Source organism: Echinops telfairi, unplaced genomic scaffold (genome assembly GCF_000313985.2).
Source record: "Echinops telfairi isolate 266 unplaced genomic scaffold, ASM31398v2 ScPeMD7_655;HRSCAF=1070, whole genome shotgun sequence".
Classification (NCBI taxonomy): domain Eukaryota; kingdom Metazoa; phylum Chordata; class Mammalia; order Afrosoricida; family Tenrecidae; genus Echinops; species Echinops telfairi.
In genome coordinates this window covers 35042788-35052407 of record NW_022104553.1, presented here as the reverse complement: position 1 = coordinate 35052407, position 9620 = coordinate 35042788, and the positions used below count along the sequence as shown (strand labels likewise).

Here is a 9620-nt window from a genome sequence, read left to right as displayed (position 1 = left end):
TGGGGGTGTGTGTGGAGTAGAGCCCCAAAGTCCATCTGTAGACAATTGGACATCCCCGTACACAGGGGTCACGAGGAAGAGATGAGCCAGTCAGGGTGCAGTATAGCACTAATGAAACATACAGCTCCCCTCTAGTTCTTTCATGCTTCTTCCCCACTGCTCCCCCCCAAGTTCTACCTTACAATCCAGCTAGACCAGTGCATGCACACTGGTACATATAAGAGCTTGAAACACAGTGAATGCAGGATAGATAAACCCCTCAGGACCAATAATGAGAGTAGCAATACCAGGAGGGTAAGGGTAAGGTGGGGAAAGGGGGAACTGATCGCAATGATCTACATATAACCCCCTCTGTGGGGGACAGACAACAGAAAAGTGGGTGAAGGGAGACATCGGACAGTGTAAGACATTAAAAAATAATAATAATTTATAAATTATCAAGGGTTCGTGAGGGAGGGAGGGCGGGGGACAGAGGGGAAAAATGAGGAGCCGATATCAAGGGCTCAAGTAGAAAGAAAATGTTTGAGAATGATGATGGCAACAAATGTACAAATGTGCTTGACACAATGGATATATATGGATTGTGATAAGAGTTGTACGAGCCTCCAATAAAATGGTTTTTAAAAAAAGAAGAAATATTTTTCTGGCTTCCTCTCAGAACCTTCCTGCTATTGCGTTTGGACCTTGAGGCTCCAACCTCTGGGGCACATTCCATCTTGTCAGCCTGTGGTCCAAAATTAGAACTCTTGCTTTTGCCCCCGCACACCCAAGGCTTGCAAAATAATAATAATAATAATAATAATAATAAAATTTTCACCATGAGGGAAATCGTGCACATCCAGGCGGGTCAGTGTGGCAACCAGATTGGTGCCAAGTTCTGGGAGGTCATCAGTGGTGAACACGGCATCTACCCCACCGGTACCAACCACGGGGACAGCGCCCTGCAGCTGGACTTCATCTCCTTGTACGACAACGAAGCCGTAGGTGGCAAATATGTTCTTCGTGCCATCTTGGTGGATCTAGAACCTGGAACCATGCACTCTGTTCACTCCTTTTGGCCAGATCTTTAAACTGGACAACTTTGCGTGTGGTCAGTTTAGGGCAGGAAACAACTGGGCCAAGGGCCACTACTCAGAGGGTGCTGAGCTGCTTGACTGTCTTGAACGTGGTGTGGAAGGAGGCCGAGAGCTGTGACTCCCTGCCTGGCTTCCTGCTGACCCACTCGCTGGGCGGAGTCACCGGCTCTGGAATGGGATCCTTGCTCATCAGCAAGATCCGCTAAGAGTATCCCGACCGCATCATCAACACCTTCCCCCAAAGTCTCCGACAGATGTTCTCTGTTTCTGTGCACCAGCTGGTAGAGCCCACAGATGAGACCTACCGCATTGATAACAAGGCCCTCCCTCTATGATACCTGCTTCCGTAACCTGAAGCTGACCACGTCCACCTACGGTGACCTGAATCACCTTGTCTCAGCCACCAGGAGCGGGGGTCACCACCTGCCACCGCTTCCCTGGCCTGCTCAATGCTCTCCTCCGCAAACTGGCCGTCAACATGGTGTCCTTCCCACATCTCCATTTCTTCATGCCCGGCTTGACCCCGCTCACCAGCTGTGGTAGCCAGCAGTACCGAGCCCTGACTGGGCCTGAGCTTTGATACCAAGAACAGGATGGCTGCCTGCGACCCCCGCCATGGCTGGTCCCTCACGGGTGCTGCTGTCTTCCGCGGTGGATGTCCATGAAGGAGGTAGACGAGCAGATGCTCAACGTGCAGAATAAGAGCAGCAGCTACTTCGTGGAGTGGATCCCCAACAATGTCAAGACGGCCGTCTGTGACATCCCACCCCGAGGCCTCAAGTTCATTGGCAACAGCACGGCCTCCAGAAGCTGCTGAAGCGCATCTCTGAGCAGTTCATCACCATGTTTCTCCGGAAGGCCTTCTTCCACTGGTACAAGGGCGAAGTCATGGATGAGATGGAGTTCACCGAGGCTGAGAGCAGCATGAACCACCTCATCTCTGAGTACCAGCAGTACCAGGATTCAATCACCGAAAAAGAGGAGGATTTCGGAGAGGAGGCAGAAGAGGAGGCCTAACGCAGAGTCCCAACAGCTCAGGCTTCTCAGCCTTCTTCCTCAGTCACCCCTTTCCTTTCCCTCTGAATTTGCATTTTCTGCCCCTCACCCTTTTTCCTATCTTTCCCCCTGGAGGGGGTTCTGGGGCAGTGCCTGGCACTCAATAAATACCTATTGTTTGTTGACCGTCTCCTCTCTTTTCCCACTCTGAGAAACTTGAGCTTTCTGACATTCTGGGTAATTGTGTTTACTTCTGGCACCTACTGCTCCCCTCTGTCCAGTTGATAACTTCGGTCTGTTTTCAAAGTAATTTTCCAGGAAGCTGGGTGTCATCCAGGTCCTATTTAGAACCATGTACTACAAGCCCCGATGGCTCTTAACCTCTGCCCAAGTTAGCTCATTGCAGGTACAAGTCCTTAGAAGGGAAGGGCAGCATAGTTTTTAAAGAACAGGTGGGGATCCAACTACTTCATTGGTCACCAGGCATCCCCTGCTCTCTCAGGGGAGGTTGTTGACAGTACTAATTCCATTCTCATTTTCCCTCCAGACAGTCCTGAGTTCCCAGTTTCCTCTGGAGGAGTCTGCTCCACTTGCCAGTGGGGGATACTTTCCTCCCCCATTTTGGCTTAGGAAAGAGGAACACAGACTAGCCTCCAAGGCCTTCCCTACCCCCACCTTATCTAAAATGTAGCAGTGCTAAGGGCCTTCATTGCCCAGGTGTGTGCTACCACCTATAGGTTTGAGTCCAGAGGAGTTGGGAACAGGACCTGGAAACATCTCTCTTCAATTTTCTTTTATTGCCTTTAAAATTTTTCTATCCTGGTTTTCTCCCACCCTTCCCTCAGCCCCTTCTCCACTTTGTATTATTATTTCTCTTTGTGTTGAATTTGCTTATTTTTTTCATATTGAAAAGATGACATTGCCCCCAAGAACCAAAAATAAAATGGAAACAAAAAAAGATGAACAATCCGGAGTTAAAAACAACAGGACTGATGTTTGGGGTGGGGTAGGAGGAGCATGGTAGAGGGGGAGGGGGGAAAGGAAGAGGGGAACTGTCAACAAACTCAGGGACAAGGGAACAACAAGTGATCTAAAGTCAATGGTGAGGAGGGCATAGGATGCCTGGTGGGGCTTGCTCAAGGGCAATGTAACCGAGAGGAATTACTGAAACCCGAATGAAGGTTGAACATGATAGTGGGACAAGAGGAAAGTAAAATGAAATAGAGGAAAGAACTAGGAGGCAAAGGACATTTATAGAGGTCTAAATACAGGCATGTACATATGTAAATACATTCATATATAACTATAGGGGAATATATCTATGTAAATATTTATATGTTAAGTATTAAGGCAGCAGATGGACATTGGGCCGCTTACTCAAGTAATCCCTTAATGCAAGAACACTTTGTTCTAATAATGTGACATTCTGTGATGCTCACCTCCCCTGAAACGATTGCTGAAAACAAAATGTATATGTAAGCACATGTGGCAAAGAAAGCTGATGGTTCCCGGCTATCAAAAGATACAGTCTCTGGAGTCTTAAAGGCTTGAGGATAAACAAACGGCCATTTAGCTGAGAAGCAACAAAGCCCACATGGAAGAAACACAGCAGCCTATGTGATCACTAGGTGTTGATGGGATCAGGGATCAGGCATCAAAGACCCAGAACAAAAAATCATATCATTGTGAATGAGGAGGAGTGTGGAAAGCCCATCTGAAGGCAACTGGATATCCCCTTACAGAAGAGAAGAGCCAGTCAGGGTGCAGTATAGCACTGATGAAACATACAACTTTCCTCTAGTTCTTTAATGCTTCCCCACACCCACACCCCACTATCATGACCCCAATTCTACCTTACAAATCCAGCTGGACCAGAGCATGTACATGGGTACAGATGAGAGCTTGAAACACACGGAATCCAGGACAGATAAATCCCTCAGGACTAATAATGAGAGTAGCGATGCCAGGAGGGTAAGGGGAAGGTGGGGGCAGAAAGGAAGAACCGATCACAATGATCTACATATAATCTCCTCCCAGGGGGATGGACAACAGAAAAATGGGTGAAGGGAGACAGTGGTCAATGTAATACATGAAAAAAATTATAAATTATCAAGGGCTCATGAGGGAGGGAGAGTGAGAGAGGGGGAAATGAGCTGATACCAAGGGCTCAAGTAGAAAGAACATGTTTTGAAAGGGATGATGGCAACATATGTACAAATGTGCTTGACACAATGAATGTATATATGGATTGTGATGAGAGCAATACAAGCCACCAATAAAATGATTTTTAAAAAAGAAACATTTTTCTGGTGTTATTGGGTTGTTTTGTGCAAATGTCTTGGGGCAATCCACTCCATTGTTGCAAACGTTGCCATAGGAATAAAATTGGGAAAATCAGCCAATTTGTAGGTGTAATAGGGATGTCCTCCTTTTTACTGGTTATGTTGAATTCCTCATGGCATCTGTATGGCAATGGTATGCAGTTTGGTAGGTTGAAAGTAGGTGGTTTTGCTTTGGGAGCAATAGTAGTAGCTGTAGCAGCAGTAGTAGTATCGACACTACCTTCTTGTTCTTCTTTGTCTTCATCCTCATAATCATATTCTGAATGTTTTTCTGTCCAAAAATAGGTATCATTTGTTAAAAAGTTCCAAATATGTTCTAAGCCTGAAGTCCTCCATGTCCATGGTTCAACATCAATGTCTATATAGGAATCCTTATGGAGATGGGTCTTGTAGTATATGTGTGTGGAAAGCAGGAAGGCTGTGCAAGAATGTCCAGAGTATTTCATTGATCATTCATGATCGTGGTTGTGAGCATTTTACAGTCAAAAGCTTGCATTCATCATATAAGAATTTATGGTATGCTTTGCTGTAATATTTTTGTGGCTTATATCTCCACACCTCTTGTAGACCACTTTCTTGGTTTGATGAAAAAATGCATATTTCTGCCTGATTGTGGTAAGAGTCATTAGTCCATGATGAGTTTAGGTGTGCAATGCATTTCCAAAATTGGTCATGTGAGGTTGTTTCTTCATCTCTGTTGGCATCGTCAAATCTTGCCTTATTTCATATTTCCCAGACACCATCTTTTAGCGTGAGTATGTTGGTCACCGCTGTCATGGTCATACAGTGGAGTAGCTAGTTGGTTGTTAATTCTGTGTCTCCTTTAATCCCCTAGAGTCTCAAGAATAGCATCCATGTCATCCACGAACGAGTCCAATGAGCTCTCATCGCAGAGGATGTCCAGAATGGAGTAATTCTCTGTATCTGTGGTGTTTAGGATGTTGAACAGCCTGACGACAGCAACTGGCCTTTGTCTTTGTTTTTGCAGGCATTGTAAATGTTTGATGAGTGGGCCGGCCTGTGGCGCATCACAAAGGTTCAGGTCTCCTGGGGCTACTAGGGTGATTGATAGGGCATGTTGTCTCACAGCATTCGCCAGATGTAAAAGCAGATAATAAAATAGTGAAAGTGATAGATTTTTGAGGCCAAGGTGAGTAATTGTACGTGGTGGAGCGATTCGTTCAATTCCATGAGCAAATGAGTCAGTTGTGAATGCAGAGTCTTCAGGTCCCCGGAGTGTGGGATCTGCGCCTGGATCTGCGGTAACTGTGCAATATGGATCCAGGATGTTCCCGCCTGGACATCGTCTAGTCTGAAGATGCCCCTGTCAGGGTATCTAACTTTCAAAAGGTGTAGTTAGAGATAGGGGTACAGCTCGGTTCCATTGCTGTTGTGCAGTTTCTGTTGAGCCAGATCGTGTAGTGCCTGATGAGTGAATATGCCAAAAGGGATGCACCAATGAGAATGGTGCTTGTGATAATACACCTCAGTAAGCACATAACGGAGCAAAGGTATTTGATTCCAGACTAACTTTACCCATAATATTTCTACACTATTGTCTTGTAATCCTATAATTATGCAAGCTGTCCCAACTGCTAGCCACAGAGTTGTTATGAAGATGGTTGTGGGAAACTAACACTGAGGGAAATATGATGAGGACTATATTCCCTAACTTGTAACAGAGGGAATCTGGAAAGCTAGTATTCCATGGTAGGAAAGCCTCCACTTTGGTAAGTTAGAAATAAAGTCCAAGAACATTATCCTGCTTTAAATATAATTCCCACAGATTTTCCCCTAACAGCTATGCTGCCTTAAAGTTGATTCTGTCTCCCTATAGAGGCGGATAGATCCTGTTGATCTCTCTTCCCACTGTGTCACCCAATGCAGATATTGGTGCAGAGCTCACCTGTGAGCTCAGGGACCTTACTGTCGATTCCACCTACTTGTGATGTTTGTAACTACTGGATATGCATGTGTTATGGCTACCTATAAATATCCCAGGATAGTAAAGATGCTCTTTCTTCTCCCAGTGCCACGTGAACCACCAGAGGAGCTGAGGTGAGCATGCTACCATAAAATGTGTCTGACTTCTCTCTTTTATTCTCTCTCCTAACTTTCCTATCCTCTATGACTTTACTATAATCTTCCTGTAGTATAACTGTACAATTGTGCCTACTGACCCTTTGGTTGTTAGAGGCTGGTCTCCTCTGACAGATGGGGATTGCTGGGCAAGAAAGGGAAGCATTAAGTAGTTTCTGCAGGCTATTTGTTATTATAAATCTCTCTTATCTCCTGACATCCATACTGTGGATGGGTCATTTTGGGCTATTATTTCCTGCTTGCTCACTGAATTGTCCCTTGTTGCTTTTACCCATATTTTTGGACCCTGCGTTATTGGTTTACATGAAGTAATATTAAATGTAATATCCCTTGGATTGTGTTTAATCCTGTCTGTTGGGCTCAGCTGATGTGGTCTAGGTCTATTATTTAATATTATTGTGCATTCATCCAGTGTAGCTTGTATAGATTTGAGTGTGCATATTTCCATGGCCATTGGATTGTATGTTAAGTGAAAAACCCATTGATTGTCATTATTTAAAATTCATCCCCTTACTGTTTTGTTTTATTTATTTATTTATTTATTTTTAAACATTTTATTAGGGGCTCATACAACTGTTATCCCAATCCATACACACATCAATTGTGCAAAGCGCATTTGTACATCATTCTGAAAACATTTTCTCTCCACTTAAACCCCCGACATTAGGTCCTCATTTTTCCCCTCCCTCCCCCGCTCCCCCCTCCCTCATGAGCCCTTGATAGTTTATAAATTGTTATTTTGTCATACCTTTCCCTGTCCGTTGTCTCCCTTCACCCACTTTTCTGTTTTCCGTCCCCCAGGGAGGAGGTCACATATAGTTCCTTGTAATCGGTTCCCTCTTTCCTACCCACTCTCCCTCAACTCTCCCTGTTTCGCCACTCACACCACTGGTCCTGAAGGGATCATCCGCCCTGGATTCCCTGTATTTTCAGTTCCTATCTGTACCATTGTACATTCTCTGGTCTAGCCAGGCTTGCAAGGTCGAATTTGAGTCATGGTAGTGGGAGCGGGGAGGAAACATTTAGGAACTAGAGGAAAGTTGTATTTTTCATCATTGTTACATCGCACCCTGACTGGCTCATCTCCTCCCCGAGACCCCTCTGCAAGGGGATCTCCAGTGATCTACTAATGGGCTTTGGGTCTCCACTCCGCACTCCCCCCATCATTCACTATGGTAAGATTTTTTGTTCTGATGATGCCTTACACCTGATCCCTTCGACACCTCGTGGTTGCATAGGCTGGTGTGCTTCGTCCATGTTGGCTTTGTTGCTTCTGAGCTTGATGGCCGCTTGATTACCTTCAAGCCTTTAAGACCTCAGATGCTATACTTTTTGATGTTGGGAAGGTGAGCATCATAGAATGCCAATTTAATAGAAGAAAGTATTCTTGCGTTGAGGGAGTACTTGAGTGGAGGCCCAATGTCCTTCTGCTACCTTAATACTAAACCTATAAATATAAGATCATAGATCTATTTCCCCATCCTCGTATAAATATATTTGCATATGTACATGTCTTTATCTAGACCTCTATAAATTCCCTATTCCTCCCAGCTCTTTCCTCCATTTCCCTTGAGTCTCCTCCTGTCTCACTATCATGCTCAGTCCCCACCAGGATTTCAGCACTTCCTCTTTGTTACATTCCCCTTGATCATGCCCTACCAGGTCTCCCACACCCACCTCCCCACCAATTTGGATCGCTTGTTGTTCCCTTGTCCCTGAGTTTGTTAACACCTCTTCCCTTCCCCCCACCTCCCCCTCTCCCATGTCCCCCCGGAACTGTCAGTCCCGTTGTTTTCTCCTCCAGATTGTTCATCCAGCCTGTCCTATCCAGACAGACCTGGGGAGACAACAACATGCACAAAAACAAGACAGCAAAACCAAGCAACAATGTACAACAAAACAGCAACATCAAGCCACTGACAAAGAACAAATTAAAATATACCAAGAAAGAAAAGCTTGTGTTTTCCAGTCTAGCCTTTTGGGGCACCATGCCCTGTCCCCAATGTCCACCCCACTATGAGACATGATACCCCTCACTGACCCATGGCCCTGCGGGGGACAACACCAGTAACACCAGTGACACTGTTTTGTTTTTAAAGAGTGATCCATTATCTGATTCTATTTGTCAGAGGAAACCAGCCTTTAAAAACCAAAGAGTCAGTAGGCACAATTGTATGTATGTATATAATGATCACAGTAAAGTCATACTAGATAGGAGAGAGAGTAAAATAAAAGGAGTCAGACACATTTTATGGTAGCATTCCCACCTCAGCCCTTCTTGATTGTCCAAGTGGAGGTGGGAGAAGAGAGAGAGAGGAGTGGAGCGTCTTTACTATCTTGGGATATTTAATAGGTAGCCACAAGACATGCATATTCAGTAGTTACATCACAAGGTGGGTGGTAACTCCAGTAAGGTCCCTGAACTCACAGGTGAGGAAATCTAGTACCTGCATTGGGGGAAGGTATGAGGAGGGCTGGGTGACAGTGACAAGGTGGGAGGAGATAGCAACAGGATGTCTGCTTCTGTAGGGAGATAAAACCAACCACGTGGTCCCTTTAAGGCAGCATAGCTGTTAGGGGAGAATCTGTGGGAATTCTATTTAAAGCAGGATCATGTTCTTGGACTTTATCTTTAACTTACCAAAGTGGTGGCTTTCCTACCATGGAATACTAGCTTTCCACATTCCCTCTGTTATAAGTTAGGGAATAGAGTCCTAGTCATATTTCCCTTAGTGTTAGTTTCCCCACATCTATTGTTTTGGGTAAGCCATATGCGCTTGTCCATCTATTTAAGGCTCTAATTGTATTCATGGCATTGGCCGGTTTACAGGCATGTGCCATTGTCATTGTTGAATATTTGTCCACAAGGACACATGGATATCAGGGTAGTCTATTTGTATTGCTTGGTTGAATAGCGACTTCTTCCTAGCTGTGGAATGTAAGGGTTGATGGAATCTTGGGGGTTTCATCCCCCATGAAGTGCATCTGTGGATTGCCTTTTTAAAAAAAATCAATTTATTGGGGCTCATAAAATTCATCACAATACATAGATCAATTGTGTAAAGCACATCTATACATTTGTTGCCCTCATCATTCCCAAAATTCG

General features: G+C 44.9%; 1 pseudogene; it reads left to right on the top strand.

Moving 5' to 3' along the window:
* The first annotated feature begins 818 nt into the window (after positions 1–818).
* On the top strand, positions 819–2093 carry LOC101640865 (annotated as a pseudogene).
* The last annotated feature ends 7527 nt before the right edge of the window (positions 2094–9620 follow it).